We start from the raw sequence: 19,120 nt of genomic DNA on the forward strand, positions 1-19,120 counted from the left end.
TTGACTGTCTGGTTTGACCCGGCTTACCCGACTCTTCTGTATGCCTGCTCCTGAGTGATCTACCTGTTCCTGTTGGTCTCCTGCTGTTTACTGGTTCTTGTCCGCTGCCACTGAGGCCTGCTTGCCCAGCTACAGTTCCTGAAGTCAGCCTGATCCATTCTACGGCTGTTGATCCTACCAGGCACTCGTGCTACCTTTGACTCCCGTGCCTCCTGTCACCACCATCAGGGGCCATGAGTCGGGGACGCAAGAGAGGTCTCCTTCTGCATTCCGGGCTCACCACTAGGTACGTGACCGGGGCATTCCGTACACCATCTTAGTACAGAACACCTCCAGGTAGCCATATTGTATTGTAAGGTACAGAAAATTACAGAGCTGCAGATTGAAAAGGAAAGGTAATTTTTACTTGTTCAAACATTTTATTGAAGAATAGAATTGGTTTGCAAAGACCAAGAACAAAGGGGAAGAGTCTCAACAATAAAAACCGTCAAACAGAGTGTACAATAACACAATATGAAGATAGGGACGCAGCATTTATAGAATGCAGGCTTTAAAGGTGAAGCTTACAAAGGGATCATTAAACATTAGAGCTGCACAGTTAATGGTTAAGAAATCACAATGTCGATTCAACCCTCCTCATGATCTTAATCCGGCATTTCCACGATTCATGTAATGTAACAAGTGCAGAGCCATTCTCTGCTTACAGCTGTCAAAGAAAAAAAAAAGCCAGCAAAGTTCATCACAACATTGCTCAGTGCTGAGATAAAAAGAAACAATATATAATTTGTTTCTTTTAGATCAAAAGGATGAACTTCGGTCTGTAAATGAGGTCAGTTTAACCACTTAAAGACTAGGCCTTTTTCTGACACTTGTTGCTTACATGTAATAATCAGTATTTTTTGCTAGAAAAGTACTTAGAACCCCCAAACATTTTATATAAGTTTTTAAGCACAGACCTTAGAGAATAATATGGCGGTTGTTGCAATATTATATGTCACGATTTATTTGCGCATCGGCCTTTCAAATGCAATTTTTTGGGAAAAAATACACTTCAATGAATTTAAAAAAACGAAACAGTAAAGTTAGCCCAATTTTCTTTGTATAATGTGAAAGAATCCTGATCTTTATTCTAAGCAAAAAAATTGTGATTCTTATTTTTTACAGAATCGTGCAGCTCTATAAAACATCATATCACATACAGTTGCAGTGAGGCAAAATTGAAAAAAATAGCACAATGGTAAAAAAGAGAGGTAATGGGAACCCCATAAAACTTCCGGTGGTTTGGGGTTCACTGCAAAGCAAACCCAGTGTGGTGCTAAGGAAGGAGGGTAAGAGATTGGGGGCTCCACGCTAGAAACAATAAAGGTGGAAAGGCAGTTGTTACCCTGTGGAGGGACAGTGGTTTTTAGGAGTGGTCGCAGATGGCGGCCAAGTAGACTTAGACTTAGATTGAGCCTATACTGGTGGGGTAGGTCCCTACTACAAACAGAATAGTAAAGGTCCGGAGGTTATAAAAGAGAAAAGGGGGTAGAAAGCAGAAGAAAGGGGAAGAGGAAAGTTTGTCAGTGAGATAAGGGAGGATAGAGGCCTGAGGGGAGAGGAGGGTGGAGTAAGGAGAGCCCTGAAAAGAGGGTTCTGGCTTGTAATAATGAGAACAATCAGGGGGATAGTAGTGAAGCGTCAAAATCAGCTGGAAGGTAGAGATCTACCCTGGATTTCCATAGATTTTCATATTTGTTGACCTTATCGATCAGAATTGCTTCGACCTTGGCGTGGATCATGGCTCTAGTAATTCTATTCTTGGTTTCCGCAATGCTAAGGTAAGGGGTTTTCCATGCCTTGACTATAGTTTGTAGTGACCTGCAGGAGAAGTTTGAACTGTTGTAATTTTTAATAACATCCAATTACAAAAAAACTTGAGTCACAATTGTATATGCCATATTATATATATAGTTTTATTTATTTTGCACGAAATTGGGGTATCATTTAAAGTCATAAAAGTGACACTAAACTCTGGTTTCAAAATAGAAAATTCTATTCTATTTTTCTTAAATCAAAAACCTTCTTATGCTTTCAGTTTCCTCCTAATTCCATTTGTTGTTGCTGTGATCTGACTTCCTGTTACAGGGTAGCTACGTTCATTCTACATGGTACAGAGAAGGGCTATGGACTTTGGGATTTGTAGTGTGCACAGAGCAGTACACATGACCCCCCCAACTAAAGTGCACTGCTTGTTTGAAGCAAACAGAAATGAGGGTGGAAAATGAGAGGTTCGGGAGCTCATGAAAACAAAAAAACACAGTAAAGATTTCAACAAATATACTACAGGGCCATTAAAGGGGTTGTAAAGGCTCGTGTTTTTTCACCTTAATGCATCCTATACATTAAGGAGAAAAAACACCTTGCAGTCACCGGCCCCCTAGCCCTCCCCCCTCCCCCCCCCCCCCGTTTTTCTTACCTGAGCCCCGAATTTCCATGGACGTGTCCCTGCTGTCCCTCTCTCCATGGGTTCCCGGCTCTTGGATAGATTGATAGCAGCGCAGCCATTGGCTCCTGCTGCTGTCAATCAAATCCAAAGACGTGGGCGCTCGGGGCGGGGCCGAGACCTGCATTCAGCCTCTATGAAAGCCACATGCTGGACTCGTGAGTGCGCCCGCAAGTTAACCCCCTTGGGAGAGCGCTTCTCCAAGGGGGTTATTTAATGTGGGGAGGAGCCGCAAGAGCCGCCCGAGGGACCCCAGAAATGGATGTTCAGGGCCACTCTGTGCAAAACGAGCTGCACAGTGGAGGTAGCTATGACGTTTGTTATTTAAAAACAAAACAAAAAAAAACAATCCTTTAGTATCACTTTAATTTGTGAATTTGTATGAATTATTTTTAGAGAATAAGGACATTGTTGGACTTTGTACAATTCTGGAAAATGGTTCTGAAACCCAGATATTTATACATAGAGCCACAAGGATCACCAATAAAACATTACTTTTTTTACAAATACAACTAATTTCTTGACACACATGAAGGCTATGAAGAAAGATCAGAACTTAGGAGTATGATTGAGGTAAATGACCTAGGGATAAAAAGTCAAGGCACACTCCTCACTTTAATGTCCTTTGGAAATTATCATATACCAGACAAGTAATGAAATACAACCACTAATAAAATACAACTATTTTTCCCCGACACACTTGAATAGTAATGGCTATTGTAAATATTAAAGATATATTTATAATGATCAAAAATGAAATTGACACTATACAATATCCTTAGTCTCAAAAAAAAATCTACCACTTAAAATGGAGCTCCACCCAAAAGTGGAAGCTCCGCTTATTCGCCGCCCCCTCCCCCCCCCCTTCCACTGCCATATTTGCCACTTTTTTTTGGGGGGGGGTGGATACATGTCAAAACCAGGTACCCACTCCCACTTCAAAGTAAGCTTGGCGCACAACGATCGCAGCGATCCACGGAATTTCCAGCCCCTCCTCCTTCCCCTCTGCTGCCTTCTGGGAGACAAACAGGTCCCAGAAGACAGCAGGCCTATTTAGAAAGCACAGGATAATTTGCGCATGCGCAGTAGGAAACAGGATGTGAAGCCACATGGCTTCACTTCCCTTTTCCCTTAGTAAGGATGCCGACGCCTGCACCCAAACACGATGGACAAATTGGCTAGGGATGCCGAAATTGTGGGATAGCTGGACAGGTAATTGTCCTTATATTAAGAGTCAGCAGCTACTGTATTTGCAGCTGCTGGCTTTTAATGTTTTTTTAATATAGGCTGAAACTCCGCTTTAATAGCCATGTTTTTTTTTTTTTTTCGTGAAATCATTTCTTAATGTGTTTTTGTGCCTCCTTGTAATACCCTCAATGTGGTCCCTGGTCTCTCCTTTTCCTCCTCATTTGTGGTCATGCGCACTGCCCTATGCACACTACAAATCCCATAGTCTCTAGCCTCTAGTCCATCTCAGGCATGAGCAAGAGAGGATCAGTGGAGGCTGAGAGCAATAGAAGGGACTTTTTCAATAAGGAATACATCCGTAAATTATAGCTGCACGATTAATCGTTAAAAAAGTCTGATCTGGATTCAACCCCCCTCCCGATCCTAATCAGCCATTTCCACAATTCTGTAAACAGTGCAGAGCCAAGCTATCAAAAAACAAAACAAAAAAACAATAAATGTTAATCAACATTTCTCAGCGCTGAGAAATAGAGAAGAGATACAATATATCTTTTAGTTCTTTGTGGCCCCTTTCATACGATCTGCCCGCTCGGATCCGCCTGTCTGTTTTTTATGCAGATGTGTGTCACGAGTGTGCCACCCATTCAATTAGACAGCGATCAGTGTTATAAAAATGCACCGATTACTGTATAAATGTCACTGGCAGGGAAGGAGTCAAGTGGTTAACTATGTTCCCTGACTGTGTGTTCTAACTGTGGGGGAAGGGGACTGACTATAGGAGACAACAGATTGTGGTTCCTAGCTATTTAGGAACTCACGATCTGTCTCTCCTCTCAGAACAGAAAAGAACGTCCCTGTTCTGCCTCTCGTGCCCACAATCGCTCGCGGACGGAGGTCACCCCTGCAGTGCGGCGGCATGCGCTTGCTGCAGTAAAATGACGGCGGCTGGTCAGCAAGTGGTTAAACTAATACTTTGTTGAAGCACCTTTTGATGTTATTATAGCACTCAGTCTTTTTGGATATGAGTCTATCAGCATGGCACATCTGGACTTGGCAATATTTGCCCACTCTTCTTTGCAAAAACACTCAAAATCTGTCAGATTGTGAGGGCACCTTCTGTGCACAGCCCTCTTCAGATCACCCAGACATCCCAAGACTCCAGCGAGGTGCAGGAGCCTCCCACATTTCGGGGGTGGCTCCTGGACACCCGCAAGTGCTGTCCGATATCCCGGCTGTGAGGCTTCTAGGTCACATTAAAGGTGGAAAGAGTTCTGAAATGATTTATCTTTTTCTCATTTTTTACATCACAGAAACCTGACATTTTAACAGGGGTGTGTAGATTGTCCCCTGGTTCACAGTTGAGGATGATCGGTGCAGCAGGAGGGACAGCCGTATAGCTGACAGTCACGTCTCCTTCTCTCCTTCCCGCGGTCAGGTCATTGTCATGCTGAAAGATGAAGTTCCTCTTCATGTTCAGCTTTCTAGCAGAACCCTGAAGGTTTTGTGCCAATATTGACTGGTATTTGGAACTGATCATAATTCCCTCTACCTTGACTAAGGCCCCTGTTTTAGCTGAAGAAAAACAGCCCCAAAGCATGATGCTGCCACCACCATGCTTCACGGTGGGTATGGTGTTCTTTTGGTGATGTGCAGTGTTGTTTTTGCGCCAAACATAACGTTTGGAATCATGACCAAAAAGTTCAACCTTGGTTTCATCAGACTTTAACACATTTTCCCACGTTTTTGCAACATTTTGCAGGCTTGAATGTTTTTCTTCATAAGAAGAAAAAGCTTCCGTCTTGCCGCTTTACCCCATAGCCCAGACATATGAAGAATATGGGAGGTTGTTGTCACATGTGCCACACAGCCAGTACTTGCCAGATATTCCTGCAGCTCCTTTAAAGTGGTTGTAAACCCTTACAAACCACTTTGACCTACAGGTAAGCCTAGATTAAGGCTTACCTGTAGGTCCAAGCAATATCTCCTAAACCTATATGGTTTAGGAGATATTTGCCCAAAAACGGGCACCGCTGTCTACGGCGCATGCGCCGTAGACAGCGGCGCGCAGGCGCACTGAGCGCGGCATTTCCAAGAATGGAGCTGCCGCGCCTGTCGACTCCCGTGCGCATGCGCGGGAGTGACGTCATTGCGGCTTCGCCAAATGACAGCAGCGGAGCTGCGAGACGCCAACAGCAAGATGGATGCGGCGGACTACAGGGGACAGCGGCGACTTCGCTGGCTCCTGTGTCGGGTAAGTGACACATAATGGGCTACTATGCGATGCATAGTAGTCCATTATGCTTTGCCTTTGCAGGGAATGAAAGAGGAAGTAAACTCATCAGGGTTTACTTCCTCTTTAATGTTGCTGTAGGCCTCTTGACAGCCTCCCTGTTTTCTTTTCGTCTTTACATCAATTTTGGAGGGACGTCCAGTTCTTGGTAATGTCACTGTTGTGCCATATTTTCTCCACTTGATGATGACTGTCTTCACTGTGTTCCATGGTATATCGAATGCCTTGGAAATTCTTTTTTACCCTTCTCCTGACTAATACTTTTTAACAATTAGATCCCTCTGATGCTTCAAAGCTCTCTGTGGACTATGGCTTTTGCTGAAGGATGCGACTAAGAAAACGTCAGGAAAGACCTACTAGAACAGCTGAACTTTATTTAGAGGCACTTTAAATGATGGCAGGTGTGTACTGACTCCTATTTAACATGCGTTTGAATGTGATTGCTTAATTCTGCACACAGCTACATCCCCAGTTTTAAGAGGGTTTGCACACTTATGCAACCACAATATTTTCATTTTTTTGTTTTACTCCCCCCCCCCATAAAAGATTTAAGTTTGTTTTTCAATTAAGTTGCACAGTTGATAGGTCACGTTAAAGGTGGAAAAAGTTCTGAAATGATTTGTCCCATTTTTTTAAATCACATAAACCTGACATTTTAACAGGGGTGTGTAGACTTGTTATAGTCACTGTATATACAGTACATCTCTGCAATACATTAACATATCTACACATTTTATCTTTTTAAAGACCTTGCAAATACGCACCTTCATTTCCTATTGTGGGCTAACAACACACAGCATTTGTGGATTGGCGGTGTCAGCCCTGCCCAGTTCTCTTTTGATAAACCACTCAAATACTGCCACTGTCTTTAGCTCCAAAAGCATGGGGGCCAAATGCCTTGTTGTCTCAAGATAACAACATATTTCAGATAACACAGGCAGTGAGCACAGAACATTGGGAAACTCGTGATTTGGGAAATTGGGAAATTTGTGATACAATAAACATTTTTTTTTTTTTGCACTTACAAAACAAAACCATACAATGGTATGTTTACAAGACCAGAAAAGAACAAATAAAAGTTAATAAATTGGGTTAACATACACTTTAATTCCAAATATATTACATTTCTAGATTTCTGGGCCAAATGACAAACTTTAAAGTGGTTCTAAACTCTAAACGCTTTTGCATTTCAATGCATTCCCTACATTAAAGGTAAAAAATGCCCAACTAATTGACCTCCCCCTCCAAAAAAAACACCGACCTGATACCTCTCACTGCTTCAGTGCTGTACTGGCTGCAGCCCTGCTCTCCTCTCTTTCTGGTCTCACAGGCATCAGCGGGAGCCATAGGACTCCTTTGAGGAGGAGAGGAGGACATGGTTTGCCTATGCTGTGTGCATCTATGTATGCACAAAGCCCAGCTTCGAAACGCATGCAGGCACAGGCTTGCTGAGGGGGGAGTTGGAAGAAGGAGAAGACAGCGTGGGTGAGGTAAATGCCAGAGGAGCTAAGGGATTGCACTGTGCATGATTATTGCACAGGGAAGGTAAGTATAACATCTTTTTTAATGGGCAAAAAAAAATCTTTAATATCACTTAAACACAGAAAATATATATTATATATATATATATATATATATATATATATATATATATATATATATATATATATATATATTATATATATATATACATATATACACACACAGTGCCTTGCGAAAGTATTCGGCCCCCTTGAACTTTTCAACCTTTTGCCACATTTCAGGCTTCAAACATAAAGATATAAAATTTAAATTTTTTGTGAAGAATCACCAACAAGTGGGACACAATTGTGAAGTGGAACGAAATCTATTGGATATTTTAAACTTTTTTAGCAAATAAAAAACTGAAAAGTGGCGCATGCAAAATTATTCGGCCCCTTTACTTTCAGTGCAGCAAACTCACTCAGAAGTTCAGCGAGGATCTCTGAATGATCCAATGTTGTCCTAAATGACTGATGGTGATAAATAGATCCACCTGTGTGTAATCAAGTCTCTGTATAAATGCACCTGCTCTGTGATAGTCTCAGGGTTCTGTTGAAAGCGCAGAGAGCATCATGAAGACCAAGGAACACACCAGGCAGGTCCGTAATACTGTTGTGGAGAAGTTTAAAGCCGGATTTGGATACAAAAGATTTCCCAAGCTTTAAACATCCCAAGGAGCACTGTGCAAGCGATCATTTTGAAATGGAAGGAGTATCAGACCACTGCAAATCTACCAAGACCTGGCCGTCCCTCTAAACTTTCAGCTTAGACAAGGAGAAGACTGATCAGAGATGCAGCCAAGAGGCCCATGATCACTCTGGATGAACTGCAGAGAACTACAGCTGAGGTGGGAGAGTCTGTCCATAGGACAACAATCAGTCGTACACTGCACAAATCTGGCCTTTATGGAAGAGTGGCAAGAAGAAAGCCATTTCTCAAAGATATCCAAAAAAGTCTCGTCTAAAGTTGCCACAAGCCACCTGGGGAGACACACCAAACATGTGGAAGAAGGTGCTCTGGTCAGATGAAACCAAAATCGAACTTTTTGCCCACAATGCAAAATGATATGCATCTGAAACTGGGATGGAGATTTATCTTCAACAAGACATGATCCCCAAACATACAGCAAAATCTACAAAGGAATCGTTCACAAATAAACGTATCCAGGTGTTAGAATGGCCAAGTCCAAAGTCCAGACTTGAATCCAATCGAGAATCTGTGGAAAGAGCTGAAAACTGCTGTTCACAAACGCTCTCCATCCAACCTCACTGAGCTCGAGCTGTTTGCAAGGAACAATGGGCAAGAATTTGTCTCTCGATGTGCAAAACTGATAGAGAACATACCCCAAGCGACTTGCAGCTGTAATCGCAGCAAAGGTGGCCTCTACAAATTATTAACGGAAGGGGGCCGAATAATTTTGCATGCCCCACTTTTCATTTTTTTATTTGTTAAAAAAGTTTCAAAATCCAGTAGATTTCGTTCCACTTCACAATTGTGTTCCCACTTGTTGGTGATTCTTCACAAAAAATAAAAATGTTACATCTTTATGTTTGAAGCCTAAAATGTGGCAAAAGGTTGAAAAGTTCAAGGGGGCCGAATACTTTCGCAAGGCACTGTGTGTGTATATATATATATATATATATATATATATATATATATATATATATATATATATATATATATATATAAGAGAGAGAGAGAGAGAGAGAGAGAGAGAGAGAGAGAGAGAGAGAGAGAGAAGAGAGAGAGAGAGAGAGAGAGAGAGAGAGAGAGAGAGAGAGAGAGAGAGAGAGAGAGAGAGAGAGAGAGAGAGAGAGAGAGAGGAGAGAGAGAGAGAGAGAGAGAGAGAGAGAGAGAGAGAGAGAGAGAGAGAGAGAGAGAGAGAGAGAGAGAGAGAGAGAGAGAGAGAGAGAGAGAGAGAGAGAGAGAGAGAGAGAGAGAGAGGAGATCTATTATATTGTATAGTGTAATATTGTATATTGTGCCTGAATTGAGGTTGATGACTTATAAACAATAAACAAAAACGACATACTTTTTATGTCTTGCCCCCATTTCAACCTCCCTCCCCCTTCCCTTGAAAGAATAATTTCTTTGTAATAAAATATATTACATACATAATGGAAATGAGAATTATGAGAAAATACAAAAATAACAATACAAATGTGTGTGTGGCTGGAATAATAAAATAACACTGAGCTGGATATCCTTGTACTTTCTGGTCATGATTATATAATTACATGTATTAAATTATTATTATTATTTTTACACTTATTCATATCACCTGTAACATGTAGAAAATACATATATTTGGTGCAAAAAAACAATTAGATACAGTAAGGGACAATTACAAATGCACAGCATGTGCTTTTAAGCAATCTGTGTTTTATTATTTTAATTGTCCTGTAATATAAAAATATCTATGTATCACAAAAAAAAAAGAAATTGCAATACTACAAATGCACAAGATAAAACACAGTACTGGAATAACTCAACATGTTAAAAAGAAACACAAAATACAATTTAAATACCCTGTTTGCTCACTAAAGATTTACAGAAACACAAATTTCTCCTTTTATTTTGGCAATTTAATTCAAATTACGTATTCATTACGTTAAATTCATTTAAGGTTCTAATTAAGGTTATGGCTATGACAAGATATGAAAGAATGGAATAAAAAAAACTTCTAGGTAGCATGATGCAGTGCATGCAGGAATGAAAGCTGCTAGATTGTCCCTGAAAAGTACTAGTGAGCAATATTTGGAACATCACATGTCTAAGTACAATATTTGATGCATTACTTTGTAGGAGCACACATACAAATACATAAACTATACAGTACATAAGGCTCTTCTAACAAAGCAAGCAGTTCAGCCCATACCTTGCAGTCAAATAGGGTTTTAAAAGGAAGTGATGTTGTGTGCAATGTTCCCTGGGATTCTGGGATGTGTAGTAGTCTAGGCTCATGTAGCTAGGTCATAGATGCACCAACCGGACTGCAATTCCCAGTATCCCCTGAACAGTGTGTCTCTTAGCAAGGAGGGGACCAATCATGGCTTGGAGCAGAATCAGGCATCCTTTGTAACTTCACATGCTGATCTCTGTAGCCATTTATTGTACTGGATAGGTCTTTTATATTATTTTCCATGAAGAATAAACATGCATTTCACACTTTCTTTGTCCTATAGCATGTAAGCAGAATCTTTGGCAGGTAAGGAAATGAAAGACTATGTGTAATGACGGAAATACCTCAATGTTATTATGCGATCATTGCACGATTCGATCGAAAAAAAAAAAATCAAAACGAACAACCATCTAATTGCCATAATGTTTCTTCTGAATGATTAAAGCAATAGTAAAGTCTGTGCAAAAAAAAAAAAAACCTTCCCTCTGCAAGTTAACCACTTCAGCCCCGGAAGAATTTACCCCCTTCCTGACAAGAGCACTTTTTGCGATTCGGCAACGCATTACTTTAACTAACAATTGCGCGGTCCTGCGACATGGCATTCAAATAAAATTTACGTCCTTTTTTTCCCACAAATAGAGCTTTCTTTTGGTGGTATTTGATCACCTCTGCTGTTTTTATTTTTTGCGCTATAATTTTTTTTTTTTACTTTTTGCTGTAGCACTGACCCACTAAGGAGCTGCTGATAATTGATTGGGCCTGCACTCTGCTTCACAACCCCAGAAAATGAGCTCGACCCCCTTGGCACAACTGTGTGGTAATGTTAGTGTAATTCCCTGTACACACGGTCGGACTTTTCAATCGGACCACGTTGTCGGAAAATTTGATCGTGTGTGGGCTCTATCGGACTTTTTCCATCAGAAATCCAAACTGAAAAAGTTTGAGAGCTGCATCTAAAATTTTCCGACAACAAAATCCGATCCCATCTGAGATTAAATTACGAGACCAAAGCTATTGAATACTAACCTCTACGACGTAGTCCCGTCGTACACAACGAACGTCACCTCGTTCCAAACGATCGGATTTTCTGACAACTTTGTCCGAGCGCGTGTATGCAACACAAGTTTCGGAGCAAAATTCGTTTGAAAAAAATCAGACGGATTTTGTGGTCGGAATGTGCGACCGTGTGTACAGGGCATAAGACCCAATGATAAAGAGCAACATAATAATAACACAATATATTATATATTAACCGTTACCTCTGCAGTTGTTACTCTACCAGCTGTAAGGATTTATAGTGTCTCACACCAATTGTAATTTAACCACATAAACAGTTTACTGAGAGAAATTTGTTGCATACATTAAACACAGTGGTAACCTCAATATAACAAAAAAATTAATAACAATAAAAGTGTAGGTGAAAACCTAGAACTCAATAGTCAATTGAGAAGCATATGCAAACAGGCAGAATGTGGCATATGCTCAATATGATAAATCACTTATATTGAACACCTTCCCATCAGAGCACATATACAATAGATCGCTATGCAATATCAGATACAATGTAACAGGGTAATACAGGACCAATATCTATGTCATATACTCAAGGGCTCCCCCTAGGTTGTAATGTAGTTCTAAGAATGTATGATGAGGTAATAATGCTTTGTAGAAATAGTAAGTCTCTTATCCTCTTCTTTCTTCAGCTAGCTTATTAGACTGCATTATTTGTAATCCAGGGAACAAGTAAATGACAAGTTATAGTGGAAAAGATATGCAGGTAACTGTGTACTTGGTTATACAAGGCACCCATAGAACATCTTCCTTACTGGAAAATGTAACGCAACATTAACTCGGTAGTGCAGAGTCTGTAGTTTGCTGATTGAGTTTTAACATAAGAGTCACTTCCTCCTTCACTACATCTCCCACAATGCTTTTGTGGGAGATGTAGTGCTGAAACTTGTTTGAACTTTATTGGCATGCCAGTGTTAGTCCATAGGGTTCAATATTGAGTTGGCCCACCCTTTGCAGTATAAAAGCTTTAACTCTTCTGGGACACGGGGGCGTGGCTTGGCGCATGGAGGAGACGGCTGCCTGAGACCTCGGCTCCCGCTCCACCATACCGAACGGCGCACAGCACGGCTGCCTACATCCTCGCTTTCTTCCCTCATGAGCAGGAGAGGGACCAGAGACACCCCCCGACCCTCGGGGGATCTCAGATCCAAGGAAATCGGCAGCTACTTCCCCGCGAAGGGATCCGCAAGCCGGACCACGCCGGCCTCCAAGATGGCGGCGACCCGCTCGGCGGCAGCACAGGCGGCCCTCACCGCCTCCCAGGTACCTTCACCGCTCCCGGAGCCCTCTCCTCCCTCTCCGCAATCCCCTGGTTCGGGCACCCGGAGCCCCCGCCACCCTGCATGTCCTGGAAGCCCTCCGCCCCAGCCACACTCTCAGCCAGTGACTTGGGACATGGAGAGCTATATCAAGGCCCTCCCCACTAAAGGGGACATCGAGGCCTATATCAGCAGGCTTGAACGCTCCTATAAACGTGAGATCACAGACCTACGCCATGATATAGGACAGCGCTTTGATGATATTGAAGCGACGGTGGAGGAATCTGTGACCAGGATTATTGAACATGACCACATCCTTCAGGAACACACTAATCAGATCCAACAACTGTTTTACGGTCTCGATGACCAGGAGAATAGAAGTCGACGTAACAATATTCGCATCCGCGGGGTGCCTGAATCAGTAGAAAACAAAGATCTTGCCAAAGCAGCCATCTTGATGTTTAACCAGTTATTGAACAAGCCTAAGGAAGAGCACCTGGAAATTGACAGGATCCACAGATCCCTGGGCCCCCGCAACCCCAACCCTGCTTATCCTAGGGACGTTATCTGCCGCATTCATTTCTTTCATACCAAATCTGACATTGTGCAGGCCGCCCGGAATCAGGACTCCATCCTTTTTGACGGATCCCCCGTCATGCTTCTGACGGACCTCTCCAGGCAGACCCTTCTCATGCGGAAAGCTCTGAAGCCGCTCACGGACGCACTTCACTCCAAGCAAATCAAATACCGCTGGGGCTTCCCTTTCCACCTGTTTGCATCCCATGAGGGTAAATCGGCCACGTTCCGCACCCTGGGTGATCTTCCTAACTTCCTCGGAGTGTTTGAGCTGCCACAGATTCGGATTCCGGATTGGCCCTTGGAGGCGGCTACTCCCGGGTTCCCTAAAGCGCCTCGATGGGAGAAGCAATCAAGGAAGAAGAGATCTCGATCCCGCACCTCTAAGTCCCCGCCTGGCTGATTTTTCTTTTTTATACTTTTGTATTTTTTCCTTGCCACCTGCTGGCTTCCAGGCTTGACTCTCTGTTATGCATTGTTCCTTTATTCCCCTCTAGGTGGTTTTTGACTTGGTCATCCGGCTTTGATGATGACTTTCAGCCTGGGAAGCTCTCCGTTTCTCTACAAGATTGTCCGCGGACACTTCTTATTTTTGTTACTCTGTTTTTGTTCTGACGTGCTGTGCTGTGCGCTTTAGTTAAGCACTTTATCTTTCTTATTATCTGTTTTGTTATGTTGGGGCGGAGCCCCTGTGTTTTGCCCTTCCACGTTCCCCACGTTAGGGTGTGCAGAGTCTTTACTGCCTCTGTTTTTTGTTATTTTCTAGGAAACCTGTGTAGTGTTCACCTCCCTTCTCCCCCCTGAACACTAGTGGGTGGGGTTTGACTGCTCCCTACCGTCCTCCCTGAGGGCACCGTATCCTGACCCACCTACTTGGGTTCTTTTGAGCCCTCCCTGAGCTATTCAGCTTGACGCCCTCTCCCCTCCTGACCCTACGATCCACTTGCTGACCCTCTGTTTCCTCAGCTGGAGACTACCTCCTCTAGCTCCCATGACAGGAACCCAAACGTTCCCCCCACGACCCCCCCGCTTGGTGTGCCCTCCCTAGGCATTAAGATCTCTTCCCTTAACTGTAGGGGGTTTAATACTCCGGAGAAACGTAGACAGCTCCTGCATCACTTTCACAAAGCCAAAACGCACATCTTACTATTGCAGGAAACCCATTTCAGGACAGACAAGCTCCCTACTATCTCCGACAAGCGATACCCATGTTGGTTTCATAGCACCAACCCGGACGCCAAGACACGGGGGACCTCTGTGGCCTTCCATGCCTCTTTTAACCCGACCATTCTCGACCAAGAAATAGACCCCAACGGTAGATATGTATTTTTGAAGTTGCAGATTCAAAAGACGGTTTTAACCATTGTTAATGTTTATTTCCCGAACCAGAACCAGCACCGATTCCTCTCCTCCGTGGCATCCCGCCTGCGTGCTTTTGGCACTCATAACTTGATCCTGGGTGGTGATCTAAACGTACCAGTAGTGCCGAGACTGGACTCATCCATTGGTAAGTCAAACGTACCTCCTTCCTCACTGACTAGCATGCGTTCCATTTTGAAAGACCTCTCCTTAGTGGACCCCTGGCGGGTACTTTACCCCTCTGCGCGTGACTATACCTACTACTCCCCCGCACACACAACTCCTACAGCCGACTCGACTACATACTGATCTCCCAAGCTTTGCTGGACTGTGATCCTACATGTGAGATCGGACTGAGAATTTGGTCTGATCACGCCCCGGTGCATTTGTCGCTGGGGAGCCCCCCACACAACTGCGCCCACAAATCCTGGCGACTTAACGATAACCTCCTGCGTGACTCTGTCTGCAGCGCAGCGATCACTGCGGCAATCACAGAGTTTAACCTGGTCCATGCTGACGACGACACCCCTAGCCTGACCAAATGGGAGACGCTTAAATGTGTCCTCCGAGGCATTCTAATTCAAAATGGCTCCAGATTGAAAAAAGCCCGTACTGCTGAAATTTCCAGGCTATTTGCATTGATCTCTACCCTTGAGGATTCCCACAAGCGTTTTCCCGATCCTGGGATACTAGCAGAACTGTCTAACGCACGTAGGGATCTCCAATGGATTTTTACTGAACGCTCTGTGATTGCCTGCGCTAAGGGCAGACATATTCACTACGCTCACGCGAACAAATGTGGGAGACATCTTGCTCGCGCAATTCACCCCCAACAACGTAGACAGCATATTTCCCACCTTGTGTCCTCTACTCAGGTTAAACGCACTAAAAACTCGGAGATTGTTTCTGATTTCCGAGATTTTTACTCTTCCTTGTATAACCTTCCGGTTGCTCAGGCACCCTCCCCCTCCTCGCATTTAGAACTCTTACAATATATACAGGACACCTCTTTACCGCAACTACCCCCAGAAGCTGTGTCTGATCTGGAACGCCCGTTGACCGCCTCAGACTTTTTGACTGCCATTAAGGGGCTTAAGCAAGGCAAGAGCCCGGGTCCCGATGGCTACACACCTTTATTTTTCAAACAGTATGCCCACCAATTGGCCCCATTGATGGCGCGGGCATTTGAGGAGGTTGGCGTTGAACATCCGTTCTCTGCCGAACTCTTGCGAGCTCAAATAGTGGTGATCCCTAAACCTGGGAGAGATCCTACACTCTGCAGTAACTACCGCCCCATCTCCTTATTAAATGTTGATCTGAAACTGTATGCCAAAATTCTTGCCACGCGCCTAGCTCCCCTCCTTCCCTCCCTGATCCATGGGGACCAAGTGGGGTTTGTCCCTGGCCGTGAGGCCAGAGACAACACCACGAAAACGCTACATTTGATCTCCTATGCCAAGACACACAATATCCCCACCTGCCTCTTGGCCTGCGACGCCGAGAAGGCATTCGACAGGGTGAGCTGGCAGTTCCTTCGAGCATCCCTGCAACAAATAGGCTTAGGCCCCAATTTACTTTCCAAGATTATGGCTCTCTACTCTCGCCCAACTGCTCGGGTCTCAGCTAACGGGGACTCGTCCACACCATTCCGAATTAGCAATGGTACTAGGCAGGGCTGCCCCCTGTCGCCCTTGCTGTTCGCAATCACAGTGGAGCACCTGGCACAAGCTATACGCAACAATGCCTCTATTTACGGTATTCCTACCCCCTCGGCTCCCCGCAAGCTGTCACTCTATGCTGATGACTTACTTTTGTATGTCACGAACCCTCACACTAGCTTACCACATATTCTCGCGGAATTGGACCGCTTCGGTAGTTATAGTAATTTTAAACTTAACATAGCAAAAACTGAAGCCCTGAACATTTCTCTACCGGAGCAGGACCTGGCGACCCTGAAAAGGGACTATCCGTTCTGGTGGCAATCACGCTCTATTAAATATCTAGGGACTGCAATCCCGAGAGATCTGCAAGACATTTATTCCTTGAACTATAGCCCCTTGCTGACCAGCATTAAACGTTCCCTTGACTCCTGGTATAATTTGAAGCTCACTTGGTGGGGGAGGATGAACGTCATTAAAATGGACATACTGCCCAAGGTTCTGTATCTGTTCCAAACCCTCCCCATACTCCTCCCTCTGGCGTTCTTCCTCTCACTCCGATCTGAGATAATCAAATATGTATGGCTACGCCACCCACCGCGACTGAAACATAAGGTCCTCTGTGCCCCTAAGCTCCGCGGGGGGACTGACCTGCCTGACTTTCAACTGTATCACACAGCATCCCTATTATCCAGACTGCTGGAGTGGTTCCCTAGACCCCTAACTAAACTCTCGGTGACTATCGAACAGGATATGACCCCTAGGGACCTTAGGGCCCTTCTATGGGGACATCATGCTATGTTCCGCTCGCTTAGAGGGGTCTCCCCTCTGACGATCGCAGTTCTGACCAAATGGTATACCTTCTCCAGTACAGTAGGCCTGTCCACGGATCCTGGCCCTCTTTCCTCCCTTTTTGACAACCCACTTCTTCCCACTCTCCTTTCGGTTACCCACGTTGGGGCATATCGCAGGGAGGATTGGCCCACTGCTACTCAATTTGTCCACCCTTCCACGGGTCGATTAAGAGACCTAGCAACCTCGTCACTTTTGCCGGGCTTGGATTGGCTCTCTGAGCGATCCTTCAACCAATTTTGTAATTCGCTCTTCCTATCCGGTAATATTCATAGACCGCTCACCCTATTTGAGGAACTTTGCACTCTTCCCCACACACCGAAGCACACGCTATCTCTTCTTTACAAAGAAATCCAATCTCTTACTTACACCTCACTTCCTACTTATACAGACAAGTGGTCCGCTGACGTTGAGACCGAAATTACCCCATCGCAGTGGCATACCTCCTTTATTCTTACCCACCAATCCTCTAGGTCAGGGTTCACTCAGGAAAAGAATTACAAATTACTGTCACGATGGTACAGAGTTCCAGTCTCGGTACGCAGGATGTTCCCCGGTTCAACGGATGTGTGCTGGCGGTGCCATGGTGCGACAGGTACATTCCTTCATGTTTGGTGGGATTGCTCTATGGTTCGCCCTTTCTGGGATAAGGTCTTTGAAACTTATAATGCTATGTATCAAGATACCATGTCCCCCCTCGCCCTTGGTTGCTTTACTATCCATTATACCGGGCTCCATTAAAAAGCACAAAGCTTGCCTACTTAGATTCCTCCTCTCTGCTGCCCGCCATAACATCACCCTTTATTGGAAGACAGACGGGGTCCCGTCGGTAGTTAGATGGGTTGAAATTCTTAACGATATGATGGTCATGGAGGAGCTGCAGGCGAAGGTGGACGACAGATATGACAAGTTCACTGCTTTATGGTTTATCTGGCGCCATCACTCTGCCTCATCGGGCTTCCTCAGTGGTCTACGATAGGACAATGTCCCGCCTTGTGTTTCCAATGTTTACCTGGGACACCTCCCTGGGGGCCGCACGGCTTGCAAGCCTATGTTCCCATTTCCCTCAGTGCGCCCTCTTGCTGCTGGTCCCCGTTTGTCTTCCCTCTCCCCCCATGTGACGACCTGAGATGTGCATTAGGCCATCGCCCCGGGTCCGCCCTGGAGGCTGTAGTATTAACCAATGTGATTTCTGTTTTGGGGTTCCTGTCTCCCTCTCTACCTCTCCTTTGCCATCCCTTGTCCCTTCCCCCCCCCTTCTCCCACCCCCCACCCCTCTCCCCCTCCTACTGACTCCTTTCCTTATTTCCGTTTCAACTGGTATTAATCAGTTTTGTTATTCTCGCAGTTTTTTTTTATATGCTTTTACATTTGTACCCCACTGTTTGTGTATTTTCGAAACGTACTGCCATTTTGTACACCTCATTTGCACTGATTTTGTGTTAATAAAAAATATGTTCAACCTTAACTCTTCTGGGAAGGCTGTCCACAAGGTTTAGGGGTGTATTTATGGGAATGTTTGACCATTCTTCCAGGAGCGCATTTGTAAAGTCAGGCACTGATGTTGGACGAGAAGGCCTGGCTCACAGTCTCTGCTCTAATTCACCCCAAAGATATTATTTTGGTTTAAGATCAGGACTCTGTGCAGGTCAGTCAAGTTCCTCCACCCAAAATTCGCTCATTCATGTCTTTATGGACCTTGCTTGTGCGCTAGGTCCAAATCATTTAGTGGAGGGGGGATTGTGGTGTGGAGTTGTTTTCATGGGTTGGGCTTGGCCCCTTAATTCCAGTGAAGGGAACTCTTAAGACATCATCATCAAGACAGGAATGACAATTACAAAAATCTAAAAAAAAATATCTAAAACCTATAACAGAAAAATATGTATACACTATAACTAGTCAAAAATTATAATACAAAAACCCAACTAAATGAATAATAAAAATATACTCTATAACTCA

At 44.1% G+C, this 19,120-nt stretch overlaps 1 protein-coding gene across 2 annotated transcripts in view; it reads right to left on the bottom strand.

Annotated features, from left to right (window-relative positions):
- Positions 1–10,411, bottom strand: part of LOC143928164 (uncharacterized) — a 42,080-nt gene extending 31,669 nt beyond the window's left edge. For both annotated transcript variants that reach the window (XM_077452986.1, XM_077452902.1), the window contains exon 1: positions 10,363–10,411. The gene's annotated coding sequence lies outside the window, so the exon portion shown is untranslated. The remainder of the gene's footprint in view (positions 1–10,362) is intronic.
- Positions 10,412–19,120: the final 8,709 nt, after the last annotated feature.

This window comes from Lithobates pipiens, unplaced genomic scaffold (genome assembly GCF_037356315.1).
Source record: "Lithobates pipiens isolate NorthernLeopardFrog02 unplaced genomic scaffold, aLitPip1_a1.2 Scaffold_1, whole genome shotgun sequence".
NCBI classification, from domain to species: domain Eukaryota; kingdom Metazoa; phylum Chordata; class Amphibia; order Anura; family Ranidae; genus Lithobates; species Lithobates pipiens.